Source organism: Sphaeramia orbicularis, chromosome 9 (genome assembly GCF_902148855.1).
Source record: "Sphaeramia orbicularis chromosome 9, fSphaOr1.1, whole genome shotgun sequence".
Taxonomy (NCBI): Eukaryota; Metazoa; Chordata; class Actinopteri; order Kurtiformes; family Apogonidae; genus Sphaeramia; species Sphaeramia orbicularis.
In genome coordinates, this window is record NC_043965.1 from 44,309,796 (window position 1) to 44,332,062 (window position 22,267).

A 22,267-nucleotide genomic window follows, 5' to 3' on the forward strand; every position below is an offset into this window, starting at 1 on the left:
CTTGAGTGCCAAGAAAGGCGCCTATAAATAAAATGTATTATTATTATTATTATTATTATATTATTATTATATTATTTTATTATTATATATTATCCCTTTTCATGCATGAATTATAAGAGCCTTAATCAAGGTTTTTTTCCTGAGTGTTTCTGTTCCTTAAAAAAGGCTTTAACAAAAAAAAAAAAAAAAAAAAGCGATTGAAATTGTTTTTATGAACCCATTTTTCGTGGAGTTACAAAAATGTCCACTCAGCTGGATGCCATGCATTAAGTTTTTGAAGCAAAGAAACATATTTACTGATAAACTGTGTGAAAACTATGAAATGAAAACATTTTTAACCCAGCTAATCTGATGTTTTCTCACATTTTAACATACGCTAATACTAGTCATTACTCACTTCATGGAGATAAAATGCAAAAAACCCACAAAAACCTGTTAATTACAGTTTAATAACAATAACAAGCAACTGATTTACACTCAAACATGTCAGTGCAGATCAGATTTATCAAGAACAGCAAAGTTACAGTAATGGTATGAACTGCAGTGTATGGGATGGTGCATACACTGCAAAATCTAAATCTTACCAAGTGTGTTTTTCTCATTTCTAGTCAAAATATCTCTTCACACTTAAAATGAGACATAATCACCTAAAGAGGAACATTTTTTTTGCTTAATTCAAGCAAAAAAAAAAAAAAAAAATCTGCCAATGGAACAAGTGAAAATTATCTTGGTAAGATTACTTGAAATAAGATTTTTAAGATCTTTTAAGATTTAAGATTTTTAAGGGGGCCCGCCAAAGGGTCCAATCTGGCTGCGAGATGAATTTCTGAAATGCAAAAATTACACTGAAGATAATAGCAATAAGTGGTGTCCAAATCATTTTAATTCAGGTTCCACGTACAGACACATACAGTCCAATTAGAGTTCAAGTGGGTCAGACCAGTAAAATATTCTCATAATAACCCATAAATAATGACAACCCCAAAGTTTCCCTTTGTGTTTTGGTGTAAAAAAAAGTTAAATTACATGAAAATGTTTACATTACCAAACTATACTTTTACAAAAAGGTGAATAACCTGAACAAATATGAATAAACAGAATTGTTTTAAGAAAAGTAAATGCAATTTCACCAATATTCTGCCTGTTACTAAATGTTTTGTGCGATTGTAATGCACATGTGTAAATGATAAACTGATAAACTGAGGCATAATGTTGTTAAAATTGCACTTGTTTTTCTTAAGACAATTCAAGTTGTTCATGTTATTCAGATTTTTAAGGAAACTTTGTAGATGTAAACCTGATCATAATAGAATTTTTCTTTTTTCACTGTTATTATTTTACTGGTTCGGTCCACTGGAGATCAAACTGGGCTGAATGTGGAACTGAGCTAAAATGAGTTTGACACCCCTGTTTTAGGTGATTCCTGTTGTCGTCTTCTTCATGTGAGACAGGTGGGGTGGGGGTCTTATGCCCTCTATTGATGAGCCACCGCTGCTCTTATCCTTGTTGTCTGTTATCCATCCGTCATTTTGGACACCTCCTGAGTCAGTCATGTGTAAATGATTTTTCCCAGATCTAATCATTTCTTTTTCCAAGTCTTCCTTTAACCCTCCGGTATCCTGTCCAGTAAGGCCCTTACTAAGCAACAAGTGTGCCTTTTCGCACACTTGTGGAATAATGTCCAAAAAAAATTTTCATACAGTTTGTTTTTAATTCTTTTACACTTTTTTCTATTTCATCAACTTGAGCCATAAATAAAAATATCAAATGCTCAATAATTGTCAAATTTTTTAACCCTTTAAATGCCGTGTTTGTAATGTAAACCAATCATTTTTTGGATGCAAAAAACACAAAAAATTAATTTTTTCAATATACTACATAAAAAGTGGATCACATATTATTTGATTTTTGCAGCCTGGCATGCGTCAATGATTAACAGCAACACTGGTTAATTTGCATAATTATTTTTGCCGCTAGGTCAAATGTTCAAAAATACTAGCATCTGTCACCAAGTGTGCGTAAAATGTACACCTATAAATCAAACTATTAAATATTATATATTGATTTATTTTTCTGCTCTGATTTTATTTTATTTTTGTAAATCCAGGCCAGCCCTAATCATACATATCAAATGGAAGAAATAGTGCGTTTTAGGCACACCTGGGAGACAGATGCTAGTCTCGTAATTTTCTTTTGTTTACAATGTGCAAATTTTAGTTGGTGGCCAGAATTTTAAAGATAATGCAAAAATGAACAACTTTTGAATTCTAACCTTATTTAAATTGTGAAAAATAATATGAAGTTTTTTAAAACAAAGTGCAAAGTGTGCCAAAAAGGCGCACCTGGATACCAGAGGATTAAGATTTTTGTTCATTTTTGTCTGCTTGAACTTCTCCAGATTTGTGCTGGTAGATCTTGTAATAATAATAGTGGAAAGTGGTTTAAGATTACATATTTTACTGATAAAATTATTACATGTTTTTCCACTTTTATGAATTTACAACCAACTTAGGGAAGATGCTGGATCTAAGCCCTCTGAAAACCTCTGAAAAACTTTCTTTCTTTCCTCATATTTCCTGGACAAGACCAAAAGGTATTCCATTCTTTTCTCTCCCAGTCTGTTGTTCGGGTTATCGTTTCCAATTCTTAATCTGTTTGTGATTATTTGCTCCTTCTCATGTCCCTCTATTTCTTATCGATCTAAATCTGCCTGCAACATTTTTTCTTGTGACATAGCACCTCTTTATTTGAGACTCAACAAAAGACACATATAACACATGATAACAGTCACAGAGTAGAGAATTCAAAGCCCTACATTCGATCTCAGTGTTTAGGCAATTTTGTGTACTTAGACCTAAAATTGGAGAAACAGTCAATTCTTTTGTGCGTGTGGGGGGTTTTTTCAGCCCACAAATTTAGTGTGATCTTTCAGGAAAACAGATGACTGAACCCAGGTATTTGTATGAATATATGTGCTTGATTTTGAGTAGGAACTTTATGGGAGTCAGATGCTGAACCCAACAGTCATTATTTGAAATGAAAATCGCAGAGGCGCTAGTATGATGATTACACTCCACCACTTTGTTCACAGCATGTGCAGACTAGGTTCACCTGAGTTAGCACAGCGCTGTTACAGAGTGGTGATATTAGAATATTTTAGAATGAAGAGATTCTAAAATATCTGGCTTAAAATGCACTTGGTTTGATAGATAGATAGATAGATAGATAGATAGATAGATAGATAGATAGATAGATAGATAGATAGATAGATAGATAGATAGATAGATAGATAGATAGAGAGAGAGAGAGAGAGGAGAGAGAGAGAACGAGGGAGAGAGAGAGACAGAGAGAGAGAGACAGAGAAAGAGGGAGAGAGAGAGACAGAGAAAGAGATAGATAGATAGATAGATAGAGATAGATAGATAGATAGAAAGAGAGAGAGAGAGAGAGAGAGAGAGGAGAGAGAGAGAACGAGGGAGAGAGAGAGAGAGACAGAGAAAGAGGGAGAGAGACAGAGAAAGAGGGAGAGAGAGAGAGAGAGAGATAGATAGATAGATAGATAGATAGAGAGATAGATAGATAGAGAGAGAGAGAGAGAGAGAGAGAGAGAGAGAGAGAGGAGAGAGAGAGAACGAGGGAGAGACAGAGAGAGACAGAGAAAGAGGGAGAGAGAGACAGAGAAAGAGGGAGAGAGAGATAGATAGATAGATAGATAGATAGATAGATAGATAGATAGATAGATAGATAGATAGATAGAGAGAGAGGAGAGAGAGAGAACGAGGGAGAGAGAGACAGAGAAAGAGGGAGAGAGAGAGAGAGAGAGAGATAGATAGATAGATAGATAGATAGATAGATAGATAGATAGATAGAGAGAGAGAGAGAGAGAGAGAGAGGAGAGAGAGAACGAGGGAGAGAGAGAGAGAGAGACAGAGAAAGAGGGAGATAGAGAGATAGATAGATAGATAGATAGATAGATAGATAGATAGATAGATAGATAGAGAGAGAGAGAGAGAGAGGAGAGAGAGAAAGAGGGAGAGAGAGAGAAAGAGGGAGAGAGAGACAGAGCGATAGATAGATAGATAGAGAGAGATAGATAGATAGATAGAGAGAGAGAGAGAGAGAGAGAGAGAGAGAGATAGATAGATAGATAGATAGATAGATAGATAGATAGATAGATAGATAGATAGATAGATAGATAGATAGATAGATAGATAGATACTTTTGCTAGTTAGCGTTAGTTATGGACGCCCCCAACCAACAATAAAAAAAACAAAAAAAAACACACCCCTCACTCTTTGTTTTTTACAAATCACACCCTGCACACACACACACACACCACACACACACACACACACGAAATGGCATAAACAGTTTGTTAGTTGTCCTAAAATAATTTGGTTAATTTTGTTGTCAATGTTCTTCTTCAGTTTGTTTAAACAGAATACCAGTTTGTCCTCTTGTTAATGTTGCACTTCATGTGGAATTTTGTTGTTATTTTAATGCCGAATGTGAACTGACAGAACTGTGATTAGATTTTTGTTGTTCGTTCAAAACTACCTTTCAGGGAAAAGTGCAATACTAATGTTTAAAATACATTTAGTAATATTAATAATTTATTTTATTTTCCATTTGATTTAGAGCAGCAGAATTATATTATTCCTGTTTTTCTATATTCTGTTGTCTCCAAAAATTGGGGAAAAATGTTCAAAAATTCATAAATGTAGTAAAGACATTTTGAGGGGTTTTCTTTCTTCCCGTACCGAACTGAAAAAAAAAAAAAAAGAACCGTGGCTTTCAAAACTGAAAACGTACCGAACCGAAAATTTTGTGTACCGTTACAGGCCTACTATCTATCTATCTATCTATCTATCTATCTATATCTATCTATCTATCTATCTATCTATCTATCTATCTATATCTATCTATCTATCTATCTATATCTATCTATCTATATCTATCTATCTATCTATCTATCTATCTATCCTGTTACAGAGGGTGCTCATTGTCTCTGATGGAGATCCGTTTCTTGAACATTCCTCTCCACCACCGTCTCATAGTTGTCCAGCCTCAGACCGCTAACAGAGCCAGCCTTATTGATAGTTTTATCAGGTCTGTTGGTGTCGCTGGCTCTGATGCTGCTACCCAAACAAACAGCCACAAAGAAGATGGTTCTGGCCACAGCAGACTGGTAGAACGCCTCCAACATCTGGTGCATACGCTGAAGGATCTAAGCCTTCTCAGAAAATAGAGTCAGCTCTATTTTTTCACTTAAGACAACTTGTAAAAGTAAAATCAATTCTATCTAGGGATCTTTTTGAAACTGTGATCCATGCTTTTGTAACTGCTAAACCTGATTATTGTAACACACTTTATGTCGGGTTGAGTGTAAATGCACTTTCTGCAAAATGCTGCAGTTCGGCTTTTAACAGGGACACGAAAACATGAGCACATCTCACCGGTTTTAGCTTCACTCCAGTAGTAACTTTTCAGTGAGATATAAGAACTTATTTTTAGACAATAGATCTTATTTTAAGACATCTTACCAAGATCATTTTCACGTGTTCCACTGGCAGATTTTTTTTTTTTGTTTAATTCAAGATTTTTTTTTTTTTTGCTTAATTCAAGCACAAAAAAAAATCTGCCAATGGAACAAGATTTCTTGATATAAGATTTTTAAGATCTATTGTCTAAAAATAAGTTCTTATATCTCACTGAAAAGTTACTCTTTAGACCAGGGCTGTCAAACTCATTTTAGTTCAGTGGTCACATTCAGCCCAATTTGATCTCAAATGGGCCGAACCAGTAAAATAATAACAGTGAAAAAAGTTAAATTTTATTATGATCAGGTTTATATACACAAAGTTTCCTTAAAAATCTGAATAACATGAACAACTTGAATTGTCTTAAGAAAAACAAGTGTAATTTTAACAATATTCTGCCTCATTTTATCAGTTTATCATTTACACATGTACATTACAATTGCACAAAACATTTAGTAACAGGCAGAATATTGGTAAAATTGCATTTACTTTTCTTAAAACAATTCTGTTTATTCATATTTGTTCAGGTTATTCACATTTTTTGTAAAAGTATAATTGGTAATGCAAATATTTTCATGTAATTTTACTTTTTTTACACCAAAAAACAAAGAGAAAATTTGGAGTTGTCATTATTTATAGGTTATTAGGATAATATTTTACTGGTCTGACCCACTTGAAATCTAATTGGTCTGTATGTGTCTGTATGTGGAAGAATTAAAATGATTTTGACACCACTGATTGTTAATATCTTCAGTGTATATTTTTGCATTTCAGAAATTCATTCTACGGGCCGGATTGGACCCTTTGGCGGGCCGGATTTGGCCCCCAGGCCGCATGTTTGACACCTGTGCTTTAGGTGATTATGTCTTATTTTAAGTGCGATGAGATTTTTTGACTAGAAATGAGAAAAATACACTTAATAAGATTTGGATTTTTTGCAGTGTGTAGAGCATTTTACTCCTGAAAAATGTGGAAATATTGTCTTATCTGTTGTTTGGGAAGGTTTCTTTACAGTAATATTATGCATTAAAATACACATGTAGTTGGTTTATATTTGATTGCACCAAACTGGAGCCACCTTTTCAATGTAAGATTTTTTTTTTTTTTTTGACATTGTGCCTTTATTAGACAGACAGTGAAAGTGGAAACAGACAGGACATGTGGGAAAGGGGAATGACATGCAGCAAAGCCAGGAAATAAACTGGAGACTCCCTGCCCAGTTATATCCCAAGATAATGCTTTTTAGCTCAAAGTTTTGTCATTTTCAGCTGATTCTTCATAAAATCTATAATGTAACACACAAGCCAAGTTAATTTGATAAAAAAAAAAAAAGCGGAAATACTTGGATTTGTTTTAGTTCCTGCAGGCAGATGGAGTGAAAGAGGATAACTGTAAACTTTATTTTGACAAAAGTCTTTTTCTTTTCTTTGGTAATAGAAGCAGTTGAGTTCCTCTCTCTCTCTCTCTCTCTCTCTCTCTCCTCTCTCTCTCTCTCTCAGTCTGTTGGTGGTTTGTTCTGACAACAGTCCGTGTCCCTCTGCGTTACTTCAGCTTCATCTGCCGACTTCTTCTTCTCTGCTTTACACGTCGGCAGCATCAACAGATCTGGACTGAGGTATTTGAAACCAGTGGGAGTCACATCGCACACAGGAGGAGCCGGTGGGGAGACGGTCGGAGAGGTGAAGTAGTCGCTTGGATAGGCTCGGAAATCCACTCTGGACCTCAGTGGAGGTAGGACATACTGGCCTGAAGCTGCAGAGAAGCTGGAGTAGGGATAAAACAGGAAGCTTCCGAAGTGGGACAGACTCACCAGGTCCTGACGACAAAGAAAAAAAACACAACTTATTTACGATGCTCCTTTTACTGTAAAGCAGCTTTTCAGTACAGCTGTGAAACTCTAGTCCCCTACAGAGGACATTAACGCTTTGCTGGGTCTCAAGAGGATATTCTGAATTATGCCTTTTTCCATGATTCAGACATGCACTGCAAAATCAAAATCTTACCAAGTGTATTTTTCTCATTTCTAGTCAAAATATCTCCACACTTAAAATAAGACATAATCACCTAAAGAGTAACTTTTCAGTGAGATATAAGAGTTTATTTTTAACAATAGATCTGGAAAATCTTATGTGAAGAAATCTTACCAAGATAATTTTCACTTGTTCTATTGGCAGATTTTTACATAGATTATATAGGATTTCTTGAAATAAGATTTTCCAGATCTATTGTCTAAAAATAAGTTCTTTTATCTCACTGAAAAGTTACTCTTTAGGTGATTATGTCTTATTTTAAGTATGAAGAGATATTTTGACTAGAAATGAGAAAAGTACACTTGGTAAGATTTCGATTTTTGCAGTGTGTGAAATATTCCAACATTATTCCAGTTGTATTAGGATTTTTTGGGCATGTTTATGACGTATTCAGAAAATGAATCTAATTTGCACATTTTGCAGGTTAAAGCTGGAGGAGACTTTCGTCACCAATTTTTCATCAAATCTGTCAAACCTCAGTCATATCCTCAGTATCATGAATCTGTAAGTCTGTCTGTGATTACTCACCTGAATCTCTTCCCTCACGGTGATCAATTTCTTAGTGCCATCCACCATAAACAAACCATGTGTTTACAAACAGAGCCAGGAGGTAACTCTGGCATCTTCGGAATTTTGTGCATTGTGGGAAGTGGAGGTTCACGCAGCCGCCTGGCAGCAGCAGCACAATCATATGATATTATATGGATGAAACAAACACGACACGGAAACGGCTGAAATGCGGAAACGGCTGGAGGGAAGCGGAGCTCCAGCTGTTTCTGCGTCGTGCTTGTTGCATCTGCGGCTGCCAGGCAGAGCTCCGCTTGCTCCCCAGCCGTTACTGCGTCATGTTTGTTTCATCCATATAATATCATATGGTTGCACTGCAGCAGCGGCACAAACCTTCGCTCCCACAATGCACGTCGTGACAAAATTCCAAAGATGCCCAAGTTACCTACCAGCTCTGTTTGTAAACACATGGTTTGTTTATGGTGGATGGCACTAAGAAATTGTTCACTGTGAGGGAAGAGATTCAGGTGAGTAATCGCAGACAGACTTACAGATTCATGATACTGAGGATATGACTGAGGTTTGACAGATCCGATGAAAAATTGGTGACGAAAGTCTCCCGAAGCTTTAAAAACAAACAGCATTTTTTTGAATATGAATATATGAAGTAAAGACAAAGACTTTTTCCTCATAGAGATGGATAAAGAACACACCTCCTGTTCAACGTTAAGATGGAGATCAACAGGTTTATAGATGCATGCAGATATGAAAAAACAACAGTGCACTGCAAAAATCCAAATCTTACCAAGTGTATTTTTCTCATTTCTAGTCACAATATCTCATGAGATATTTTGATGATCATCACACTTAAAATAAGACCTAATCACCTAAAGAGTAGCTTTACAGTGAGATATAAGAACCAGTGGCGGCTGCTCTTTCAGACAGGGGAAGCTCATTGTCGGGTTACATCCAAAAAAAATTGTCAAGTTATTTAAACATAAATTCGGCCCTCTGTTCCTTTTTAAGAAAATGGTCAGTGACCTTATTATACCAAGTAGGTGTCTTTTCCAGGGACTGGACCAGTGTCCTCTCAATCTCCAGCAGAGCTGGGCTGCTTAGATTGCCTTGGCCCATTGTGTTGTGGGTGTAAGACTTCAGCCTTTTTAAACAAGAGATGCTCCTTTCACTCCGACCTAGCCAACAGTTTGATTGATTTAACTATCTACAAAACGATATTCAACTCGAACAAGAAATGATTAAATTATGTAACTGAAACAAGAAAACGCTGAAATTATGTTAAATTGAAACAAGGAAGTACAATGAGTGTGTTTTATTTACAGTGCAAGAAATGAACAAGTAATTTCATAGTGGTTTCTCTCTCCATTTCACAGCAGAATGTGTGACGGTATTAAACTGAACTGTGTCAGTGAAGGAGGATCTCAAAACAGCTGTCAATCAAACGGGGTTCAGCCTTTCGACCGATCCTCTAATCAGCATGTGGGATTCTGGCATCCAGCCCGGCCAAGCTCCGCCCACAGCTCCATTCACCCCCAGAGATGCCCGGCGTCCGGGGGCAGGACAACATCGTGGCATTTATCCAATTACCGTCCAGTTTGGAGGCAATGAAAAAAACTGTTCCACTCAGTCCCATTGAAGTGCATGGACGCTGAGCGTCTACGGACAAATGCACTGAGCAGAGATCGAATGAGAAAACAGCGCAACGGGAATGTATGAGAAGTGAACAACATGGAGTCTGTTGGTTTGTGATAAAGCTGATTCTGAACGAACTCGTCTGTGAGATGAACGTGTTCTAACACATTTGTAGTCAATGAAATGTCAACACAACCGTACATATTTAACCATTTAATTTTCATAATTTTAGGGGAAGCCAGGCTTCCCTTGCAGTCAGTGAGAAATCACCTCTGATAAGAACTTATTTTTAGACAATAGATCTGGAAAATCTTATTTTAAGAATTCTTACCAAGATAATTTTCACTTGTTCCACTGGCAATTTATTTTTTTTTTGCTTGATTCAAGATTTTTTTTCCTTAATTCAAGCAAAAAATCTGTCAATGGAACAAGTGAAAATGATGCTGTACACCAACTATTTACATGGATTGACAGGATTAGTGGATCAGCAGTTATTACTCCGCCCCTGAAGGGGACCAAGGGGTATTGTTTTTGGTTCTGGTTGTTTGTTTCTTTGTTTTTTTAACACTCTAGCAGCAACACTGTTGGTTGAGTTCATACCAAATTGAGTTTATGGATTGCCCGTGACCTAGAAGAGATGTGATTACATTTTGAGAAAAGTAAGTCAGAGTAAAAATTTTGAATGAATGTTTAAAGTCTTTTTTTCCCCATTTACTCACAATAAGAGGCGGAATTTCAAATGTCCGTAAAAGCATCCATTTTGTTTCAATTTACTTCAAACTTGGCACTTATATAGAGGTAGTTGATATGCTGACATCAACACATGCATACATGATGACATCAGCTGGATCGATGCCAAAATATACAACAATACATGTGAGGGGCGGGTTTGTTGTGCCTGGAACCACTTGTTTATTTTTTATAGTAAATGATTTTGGATGTGGATGTTTGGGTCTTTATGAGTTAAATTAATTCTTTCTAATGCCAAAACAAATACTTCTTAGGAGTATTTTTGGAACGCAGTACTACTTTCACTTAGTCATTAGTTGCTTTTCCATTGGACATCTGCGCATAACTTTACCAATATTTACAAAATGTCGTAAAAACAGAGGTGCGTAATGTCAGTTTTTCTAAATCATAAATGCAATGATTTGTTTATTTATCATCGCAAGATGACACAAGAAGTCATTCCATAAACATGGCAACAAACGTAAATATGGTGTTGATTTACAGATATATTCATTACTATTATAGTATCCCTCTATCTCAAACTAAATTTAAAAATTACTGGGTTTCCTGGTGTGTCCACAGACCGCGACATGTTTCTTCTTCTTCTTCTTCGCTTGTGTAACATACGTCAACATCTGTTTTTTAATTCACCTGATTCTAGTTGCGAAAAAATGGTCTTTCTGTTGCAGTTTTGCGTGATATACCATTTGCGCTACGCCTGAAAAACCACCTCTTGCCAACGTAAAAACTTTTAATCGAAAAATGAGACTTTTGGCGAAATTGTCGTTTTCCATTCGACAAATTTTTATGTGCAAGTTTTATTTACGCAATTTGAGGGTCAATGGAAAAGCAACTAATGAGCTGTTTGAGCAGTTTTATGCTCGTTAGCTTTAATTATTGCGATACTTCTTACATGCATCCGTGGGTGTGTTGACCCTCTACGCACCTGTACGAGCGCATGTTGCTGAAGGCTCATGGGAAAACCGAGCGTCCCCGGGGTCCTGATGGTGGCCAGGCTGAGTCCACAGGGCCCGGGTCTGTCCACAGTGCCACAGCCGTACCAGGCATTTCCAGAGCTGATATGGGCAGACTGGAGAAGGCCACTGGGGTCCTGCAGGTGTCTGTTCAACTCTGCTGGGTGAAAACCCGTGTGCAAAACTGTTGTGGAATTTGTACAAGTGTTCCTTCTCTGCGCCGTGGGTGGATGTGGATGTGGATGTGTCTCGTGCGGTGCAGCAGCCGATCCCGTGGGTTATTATACTGATGGGGTCCATTTCTTTCTTTGTAAAATTAGTCTTTTTATGGTTTGGGTCAGGTTTTGGTTTTTCGCGGTCTTTGCACAACTCTTTTCCAGATGAGTCGTCTGTACCGTCGTCTTTGTCGCTGTCACTTTCAAGAGCATCTGCCACGAAAAAACAGGACACTGAGATCAGCATTTAACTACAATATAAAGTCTGCACATGCACAAAATGTTGAAAAAAAAAACAAAACACTTTTGCACCTGAAGATTTGGAATTGTCTGAATGTTGTAGAGGCGACTCTTTAATGGGTTCAGCTTTCGTCTCAGTCAACTTCATCTCTTTAGACTTTTGTGAGGAATGTTGCAGTTTCCTGATAAAACAAGGGACACATAAAAAAAAAAAAAAAAAACAGTGACTGATGATGGGGTACTACTATATGAGCTCTAACAAGAAAAATGAACTGCTTAAATCCTTGTATTTTTGCTGAGGAAGTTCAATGAAGAATAGAAATATAAAAAAGAAAAAGGTCATTAGGCTTTTAAGCCATTAAGGTTAAAAATGAAAGTATGAGGAATTATTTCAGGCTTTTTTTGACAGTATGACAGTAGAAAACACTTAGTATTAGCTTTGGATTGGGTGTTTTTATAGTCTATCTAGTAATCTCAATGAGGTTTTCCTGGTTAAATAAAGGTAAATAAAAATAAGTTAAATAAATAATAATAAAATGACTGTCATACCTCTTCTCTCTTCTTCCGTTGCCTGTGTCTCGGAATCCTTTCGCAAATGGATTATTGTCTATTTTCAGCTGTGTGATCTGAAATTACAGACAATAAATCAGGGAAATGTTCATTTAAATGTATGGTTAATGTAATCCTATATAAAAACCAGTATCTGCAAAAATTCGAGGCCTATTTTGGACAGAAAACCCCAGTGTTAATTTTTTGCAGCGCTTTCTCAGGTGTCAGATCTCACCTTATCGTTTTGGTAGGCGGTGACTGCGATGAACTCGGTCTCAGAGAAGACATAAGTCCTGAAGGTGCTGTAGGGGAGCTTCAGGATGTCATTTGCCCTCACTATGTGAAATCTGGGTTGGTATTTGTGCATGGAGTTGAGGATTGTCTACAAAGAAAATAATCAAGTGACAAAATAAAGTCAAAATCAACATTTAATATGCTAGACTGGCTCCCTGTCTCTCAGAGAATAGTCTTTAGAATTCTCTTGCTAGCATATAAAGCACTGAATGGTTTAGGCTCAAAATCTATCAGAGACCTTCTAGTCCAGTCTGAACCATCCAGAACACTCAGGTGGTCTGGTGCAGGTCTGCTCTGTGTTCCCAAAGTCAGAACTAAACATGGAGAATCAGCGTTCAGTTTCTATGCTCCGTATATTTGGAACAAACTACCAGAAAATATCAGGTCTGCTGAGAGTCTGAGTTCTTTTAAGTCCAGGTTACAGACTCACCTGTTCACTGCTGCTTTTAACTAAAAGGCTTTTGACTTTTTAAATTTCATATTCTCGTTTGAAACTCTGCACTGCAACTCTTACTTTAACCCTCCGGTATCCTGTCCAGTAAGGCCCTTACTAAGCACCAAGTGTGCCTTTTTGGCACACTTGTGGAATAATGTCAAAAGAATGTTCATACAGTTTGTTTTTAATTCTTTTACACTTTTTCTATTTCATCAACTTGAGCCATAAATAAAAATACCAAACTCAATAACTGTCACATTTTTTAACCCTTTAAATGCCATGTTTGTATTGTAAACCAATCATTATTTTTTGGATGCAAAAAACACAAAAATTACTTTTTTCAATATTCTACATAAAAAGTGGATCACATATTATTTGATTTTTTCATCCTGGCATATGTCAGTGATTAACTCCAACATTGGTTAATTTGCATTATTATTTTTGGCGCTAGGTCAAATGTTCAAAAATACTAGCATCTGTCACCACTGTGCCAAAAATGCACACCTATAAATCAAACTATTAAATATTATATATTGATTTATTTTTCTGCTCTAATTTGATTTTATTTTTGTAAATCCAGGTCAGCCCTAATCATACATCAAATGGAAGAAATAGTGTGTTTTAGGCACACTTGGCAGACAGATGCTAATCTTGTAATTTTCTTTTGTTTACAATGTGCAAATTTTAGTTGGTGGCCAGAATTTTAAAGATCATGCAAAAATGAACAACTTTTGAATTCTAACCTTATTTAAATTGTGAAAAATAATATGAAGTTTTTTAAAATGAAGTGCAAAGTGTGCCTAAATGGCACACCGAATACTGGAGGGTTAATATGTGTGTTTTTATATTTTGGATTTTATGTTTTGTTTTCTAACTTTCTGTTTTTAATCACCTTTTATGTGTTTCTTTTATAATGTTTTAAATGTTTTTCTTTTTCCCTGTTGTATTTCAATGTCCTGTGTGAAACACCTTGAATTGCCTTGCTGCTGAAATGTGCTATACAAATAAACTTGCCTTGCCTAGAGGAGCATTTCAACACTGCAAAAAATGAATGTCTGGCTGAGATCAACTGATTTGAATTTGGAATATTTATCTTGAAAGATCATTTTTTAGATTTATTTACTTATTGAGACTTAATTTTGTTCAGATTGTTTGACTCATTCCACGAAATTTCATCTTGACTTACCCCACTGAGATATTACAACTAATTTTAAGCAATATTACAATAAAACCAGCTCCATTGTTGAGGGTGAGTACGGCGGACTCAGGAACTGTTTACCCTCAAGACATGTTCACATGTTTTACACAGTTTTGCCTCTACATATAGATCTATTGAGTCATTACATCTTCATAAGACCATATTGTATATACTATATCTCAGGGGTGTCAAACTCATTTTTGTTCAGGGGCCACATGCAGCTAAATTTGATCTGAAGTGGGCCAGACCGGTAAAATAATAACATATATATATAAATAATGTCAACTCCAAACTTTTCTCAATGTTTTAGAGCAAAAAAAGTAAATTTACATTATGAAAAGGTTTACATCTACAAACTATCCTTTCAAAGATGTGAATAACATGAACAAACTGGAAAAAATAAGTGTAATTTTAGCAATATTCTGCCTCAGTTTATCATTTCCACATGTACATTATAACTTACAGATCACAGTGGATCTACAAATATAAAAAACATTTAATAACAGACAGAAAATTGTTAAAATTGCACGTACTTCTCTTAAGACATTTCAGGTTGTTCATATTTGTTCAGGTTATTCACATTTTTTTGGCGAAATTATACTTTGTTTTAGTCTAAATACATGAAATATTTACATTTACAAAGAGAAAAATTTGGAGTTTTCATTATTATATGTTATTATGATAGCATTTTACTGAATCCTGCCCACTTAAGATTGAATTGGTCTGAATGTGGAACCTGAACTAAAAGGATTGTTAATATCTTCAGTGTAATTTTTGCATTTCACAAATTCATCCCAAGGGCCGAACTGGACCCTTTGGGGCCAGATTTGGCCCCTGTGCCGCATGTTTGACACCTGTGCTATATATGAAAAAAAATCTTACTATAAAGACTTGAAACAAGTATATTCTGCTTAAAATAAGAATTTTAGCATTCTATAATCCTTAGATCTTTTTTTGTATTTAAGAAAACTTGATAAGTGCAATTTTCTAACTGCACTGGCAGATCATTTTAATTGAAATAAGACATTTGAACCTAATAGAGTTTAATTTTCTTATTTTTGGCTTTTTTGCTGTGAAAAGGAGAAAAACTTGAGTGTATTTTTGTTTTACATTTAAAATCATATCAGACAAGGTGTTGACTCTGTGTATCATTCGTTCATTCATTTTTCAATTTGAAACCAAAAATCAAAAAACACTTGTTTTTTTGTTTTTCATTTTCAAAACCACAATGAAAAACAGATAACGGTTTGTTTTTTCTATTTCCCGATTTTGTGCTCAAATGAAAAATGGAAAAAACAGATAATGGATTATCTTATGTTACATTAATTTATCTTATGTTACTTTATCTTATCATATCTTGATTTATCTTAATTTATCTTATCTTACTTGATGTTATTTTATCTTGTCTTTCCTTAATTGATCTTATCTGATCTTAATTTATCTTATCATGTAGTGTCTTATCTTGCCTTATTTATGTTCCTTTATCGTATCTTAATTGATCTTATCTGATCTTAATTGATCTTATTTTCTTAATCTGTCTTATCTTTTCTTATCTTAATCTATCCTATCTCACCTTACTTTATGTTACTTTATCTTACCTTAATTTGTCTTATCTTATTTTAATTTATAATAATTTATCTTATGTTACATTAATTTATCTATATCTTATCTTATCTTATTTATCTTATCTTATCTCATCTTGTTGGGATCTCAAGAAGCTGTTTACTTCATTCTTTTCTACATCATTCTTTCCGTCACACTACATATCCATGCTTGTCTGAAATGTTGTTGGTCAGTTTCAGTTTGTGGAAGTTGACCACTTTGGACATCCACTGCTCTCCGTGGCCGGGCTGTTCAGGGTGGATGTACAGCGTTTGGGCATCTCGGGTCCGCCTTCCCCGCCACCATCCAGCGGGGAGTTTATTGGCAACTTATACCTGCCGTCGGTCCGCAGCCACGAATGTCCATGAGCAGAATGTACTTGGCTTTGGCATCCATGCCGGTGCACCGAGCCTTCAGCGGCGGAAACATGCGCCCTGAAAGAGGGGAACATATCATCTACTATAGGTACTTAAACACACCACAACTTTTTTTTTTTTTTAATGTTCATAACTGCGTAAAAAAAAAAAAAAAAAAAAATATATAATATATATATATATATATAATATCCTGTTGTTTTCAGTGGAAAAAACTGGCAGCTCTGGTTTCCCTAACAATACTGTAAAAAAAAAATTCCAACTGTAAATTATACTTTATGGAGTAAACATGTAGATTTAACATTTTAAACACGTAGATTTAACATTTGTAAACATGTAGAATTGAACAATTTTAAACACGTAGATTTAACATTTTAACACGTAGATTTAACATTTTAAACATGTAGATTAACATTTTAAACACGTAGATTTAACATTTTAAACATGTAGATTAACATTTTAAACACGTAGATTTAACATTTTTAAACATGTAGATTTAACATTTTAAACACGTAGATTTAACATTTTAAACACGTATATTTAACATTTTAAACATGTTAGATTTAACATTTTAAACACGTAGATTTAACATTTTAAACACGTAGATTTAACATTTTAAACATGTAGATTTACCATTTTAAACACGTAGATTAACATTTTAAACATGTAGATTGAACATTTTAAACATGTAGATTGAACATTTTAAACACGTAGATTTAACATTTTAAACACGTAGATTTAACATTTTAAACACGTAGATTTAACATTTTAAACATGTAGATTTAACATTTTAAACACGTAGATTTAACATTTTAAACATGTAGATTGAACATTTTAAACACGTAGATTTAACATTTTAAACACGTAGATTTAACATTTTAAACATGTAGATTTAACATTTTAAACACGTAGATTTAACATTTTAAACACGTAGATTTAACATTTTAAACATGTAGATTTAACATTTTAAACACGTAGATTTAACATTTTAAACATGTAGATTGAACATTTTAAACCTGTAGATTGAACATTTTAACACGTAGATTTAACATTTTTAAACACGTAGATTTAACATTTTAACATGTAGATTTAACATTTTAAACACGTAGATTAACATTTTAAACATGTAGATTTAACATTTTAAACATGTAGATTGAACTGGTAAATGGACTTCACTTATTCAGTGCATTTTTTTCCACCTCATGGTGTCCAAAGCCACCAGGTCAATTTAAGGTTCAGTGTCTTCCATGGACACTTTAACATGTGGACAGTCGGAGCCAGGATTCAACAACCAACCCTTTGGTTTTTGGACAAGCTGCTCTACCAACTCTACCAACCATTAATTTACAAATTTAAATGTTACATTGTTAAATGTTTACTTTTTTTTTAGAACTTTTTATTAGAAAAAAAAGCAAATATGCCGTTATTTCACATCTTACAATTTAAACGGCAACCACATTGTTTTTCAATTTACAGTTTTATTTTCTAAAAACAATACAAATACATCATTTCTACATACAAATCTGGTTTTGTTCACATACTCTTCCTGTAAAAACTACAGCTATATTTGATTTAATCGTAACCACAAAAAATCTTTTCAAATAAACAACTTGGCATTGTATGTCCACTTAAAGTTTTTATGTTGTAATTTTACAACTTTTGTTGGTTAACCCTCTGGTATCCCGTCCAGTAAGGCCCTTACTAAGCACCAAGTGTGCCTTTTTGGGACACTTGTGGAATAATGTCAAAAAAAATGTTCATACAGTTTGTTTTGAATTCTTTTACACTTTTTTTCTATTTATCAACTTGAGCCGTAAATAAAAATACCAAATACTCAATAATTGTCACATTTTTAACCCTTTAAATGCCGTGTTTGTAATGTAAACAAACCATTTTTTTGGGTGCAAAAAACACGCAAAAAAAAAATGTTTTTTTCAGTATACTACATAAAAAGTGGATCACATATTATTTGATTTTTCATCCTGGCATATGTCAATGATTAACTCCAACACTGGTTAATTTGCATTATTATTTTTGGCGCTAGGTCAAATGTTCAAAAATACTAGCATCTGTCACCAAGTGTGCATAAAATGCACACCTATAAATCAAACTATTGAATATTATATACTGATTTATTTTTCTACTCTAATTTGATTTTATTTTTGTAAATCAAGGTCAGCCCTAATCATACATAGCAAATGGAAGAAATAGTGCGTTTTAGGCACACTTGGGAGACAGATGCTAGTCTGGTAATTTTTTTTGTTTACAATGTGCACATTTTAGTTGGTGGACACAATTTTAAAGATCATGCAAAAATGAACAACTTTTGAATTCTAACCTTATTTGACCCTTTCATGCATGAATTAGAAGAACCTTAATCAAGATTTTTTTTTTTTTTTCCTTGAATGATTTTATTCTTCTTTAGGCATTAAAAAAACAATGCGATAATTTTTTTTTTATTAAGCTATTTTTCATGGAGTTGCAAAAATATCCACTCAGCTGGACACCATGTGTTTAATTTTTGAAGCAAATAAACATGTATTTACTGTGAAAACTATGAAATAAAAACATTTTAATGCTGCTAATGTGATGTTTTCTCACATTTTAACATACTCTAATGCTAGTCATTACTCACTTCATTGAGATAACATGCAAAAAAAAAAAAAACTTTGTTGTTAATGACAGTCTAATAACAATAACAAGGAATTGATTTACACTCAAATATGTTAGATTAAGTTTATCTAGAACAGCACCAGTTACAGTAATGTTATTAATTGTAGTGTATGGGATGGTGCATAAGTGTCCTACTGTGTTGGCTGACATGAAAGTAAAACAAAATCCAAGAATACACAAGAGAGCAGCTGTAGAATAGTTGTCCACTGGAGTGACCACTATGCATGAAAGGGTTGAATTGTGAAACAATAATTGAAGTTTTTTAAAACGAAGTGCAAAGTGTGCGTAAAAGGCGCACCCGGATACCAGAGGGTTATTGTACAGTCATTTTTTACAGTGTATTTACCTGCCGGATTTAGTAATGACCATTTCTGTCCCCGCTTGTGTGGAACTGCCTCCATAGTTCGCTGGATTCCAAAGGCCTTTGAGGCTCATCCTCTTTCATTTCCCCTCCCTCTAGAATTTGGGGCGGCCTGCAACCACAGCGCATGTTGTGCTCCATTGTTGAGGTGGGACCACCCGCTGGATCCTTGGAGGATAAAGCCATGGCCGGGGAACACAGAGGTCCGGCACGAGAGTCCCGGGAAGAACCGTATCTCCGACTCTGGCCGGGAACGGCTGTGGTACCCCCTCTGGGACGCACGGCTCAGAGAAGCTGCGCATTGTCTCCAAAGTGCGAAAAAAAAAAAAAAAAACTGGACACTTTTACGCACGGATGTGGCGGGTTAAAGTCTGGGTCCGCTTTCACACCTGCACTGAAAACATATGCGCATCTTCTGTAAGTGTCCTAAAACGCAGCAGATTGTCATATATTCCAGACTTTTTCTGTTTCCTGTTCATGGTTTTGCTTTGGAAGTCCTGGTGCGCGCTGATGATCCAGTCTGCGTCCAAGCTCATTTGCTCCTTGACACGTTTGGTCCTCAGTATGACACCCAGCTGTGGGTGGGGTTCTCCCTGGCATTGAACTTTATACGCAGCAAAATGCAGTCTGAACTTTCTTCACTCGCTGATGAAGCTGTTATTGACCATATGGCGCTCACAATCCATTTTTTTTTTTTTTTTATGAAACAGCGCATCCCTGCAATTTTTTACACATTGAGGCCTAAAACTTTGTCAGACTGAACTAAGCCTCTTTAACCATTTCTACATCAACACATTTGAAGCGGAGATGCTCCATTAAACACGTAATCCACACCTCTCCTCTCCGGTGCGGGTCTGGATCCGTGCGTAACTCGTGCGTCCTGCGTGTTTCATGAGCCCCGCGGCTGCTCCCTCCGCCTCCTCACACCCACCACCTCCGAATGGATGGGGGACAGTCTGCAGGGATTCAGCTTTGTGGAATTTGGTCCCTGCCAGTGATTGTCCCGGCCGGATTAGAGGCTCTGGATTCGGTTACAGGCCGTTTTTTTATTGCTCAATGGTCCATGGCAGTGTAGGAACGTCCCGGGGAGAACTTTCCGTGAGTGAGTGCGGCAGGTTCAGGATTCACGTGCGCCACACGGGATGTGCAGGGGCTGCACAGAGTGGGACAACATGGGGGAGGAAGGGGAAGAAGAGCTAAGGACATAATTAGTGATAGTACACTGTAAGATAAATAAATTTGGTTTACTTCAAAAAAAAAATTAAGTAATGTGTAATGAAAACTTGAGTGTATTAAACTTAAATGTTTGATTTGAATGGAATTGTTATTTTAACCCTTTCATGCATGAATTATGAGAACCTTAATCAAGATTTTTTTTCCTGAGTGTTTTTATTCCTCTTTAGGCATGAAAAAAAAAAAAAAAAAAGATTGAATTTTTTTTTTTTTTTTTTGTAAATCAACCTGTTTTTCATGGAGTTCCAAAAATGTCCATTCAGCTACACCATGAATTTTATTCTTGAAGCAAAGAAACATGTATTTAAAACCCAATATCGTAAAGTGATATGAAAACAGTGAAATGAAACCATGTTTAATGCAGCTAATGTGATGTTTTCTCACATTTTAACATATTCTAATACTAGTATTACTCACTTCATGGAGATAATATGCAAAAAAAAATAATTAATAATTGATTTCCACTCAAGAACCATCAAGAACAGCAAAGTTACAATAATGGTATGAATTGCAGTTTATGAGATGATGCATAAGTGTCCACTGTGTTGGCTGATATGGAACTAAAACAACAAAACCCATGAATATACAAGAGTAAAGCTGTAGAGTAACTGTTCACTGTAGTGACCACTATGCATGAAAGGGTTAAGTAGAACACACTAAATGCCAAGTTAACCCTTTCATGCACGAATTATGAGAACCTTAATCAAATTTTTTCCTGAGTGTTTTTTCCTCTTTAGGCATAAAAAAAACAATACAATTGAAAATTTTCTTCTGAAAAATAAATTAAAAAAAAAAAAAAAAAAATACATTAAAAAAAATAATAATGAAAAAAAAAAAAATCTTATGAACCTATTTTTCATGAAGTTGCAAAATATCCACTCAACTGGACACCACATGTTTAATTTTTGATGCACATAAACATGTATTTACTGATAAATTGTGTGAAAATTGTGCGGAGTGGTTGTGATTCTGGGGTTTATGCTTAGGAGAGATCTACATAATGTTACCAATTCATGTCAGAAAACATATGTAGTGTCTTAAAACTTTAATAAAGATATGTTAAAAAAAAAATAAAATCCATGAATATACAAGAGAACAGCTGTAGAATAGCTGTCCACTGTAGTGACCAGTATACATGAAAGGGTTAATTAACTTAAAATTTGTTGCAATGTCATTTGCTTTGTATAATCATTAACTTCACCCTTTCATGCACAGTGGTCACTCCAGTGGACAGTTGTTTAAAGCTGTTCTCTTGTATATTCATGGATTTTGTTTTAGTTCCATATATGTCAACACAGTGGACACTAATGCACCATCCCATAAACTTACATTCAGACCATTACTGTAACTTTGCTGTTCTTGAAAAACCTGATCTGCAATAATATGTTTAGCGTAAATCAGCTGCTAACTGTTATTAGACTGTAATTAACAGTTTGTTTGTTTTTTTGCAATACAAAGGTTTTTCATCTATCTATCTATCTATCTATCTATCTATCTATCTATCTATCTATCTATCTATCTATCTATCTATCTATCTATCTATCTATCTATCTATCTATCTATCTATCTATCTATCTTTTTTTTTCTCCATGAAGTGAGTAATATCTAGTATTAAAAAATGTTAAAATGCGAGAAAACATCAGATTAGCAGCATTAAAAATG

The 22,267-nt window shown here is 35.0% G+C and overlaps 1 pseudogene; it reads right to left on the reverse strand.

Annotated features, from left to right (window-relative positions):
- Positions 1-7,035: 7,035 nt before the first annotated feature.
- On the reverse strand, positions 7,036-20,546 carry LOC115426228 (T-box transcription factor TBX3-like; annotated as a pseudogene).
- Positions 20,547-22,267: the final 1,721 nt, after the last annotated feature.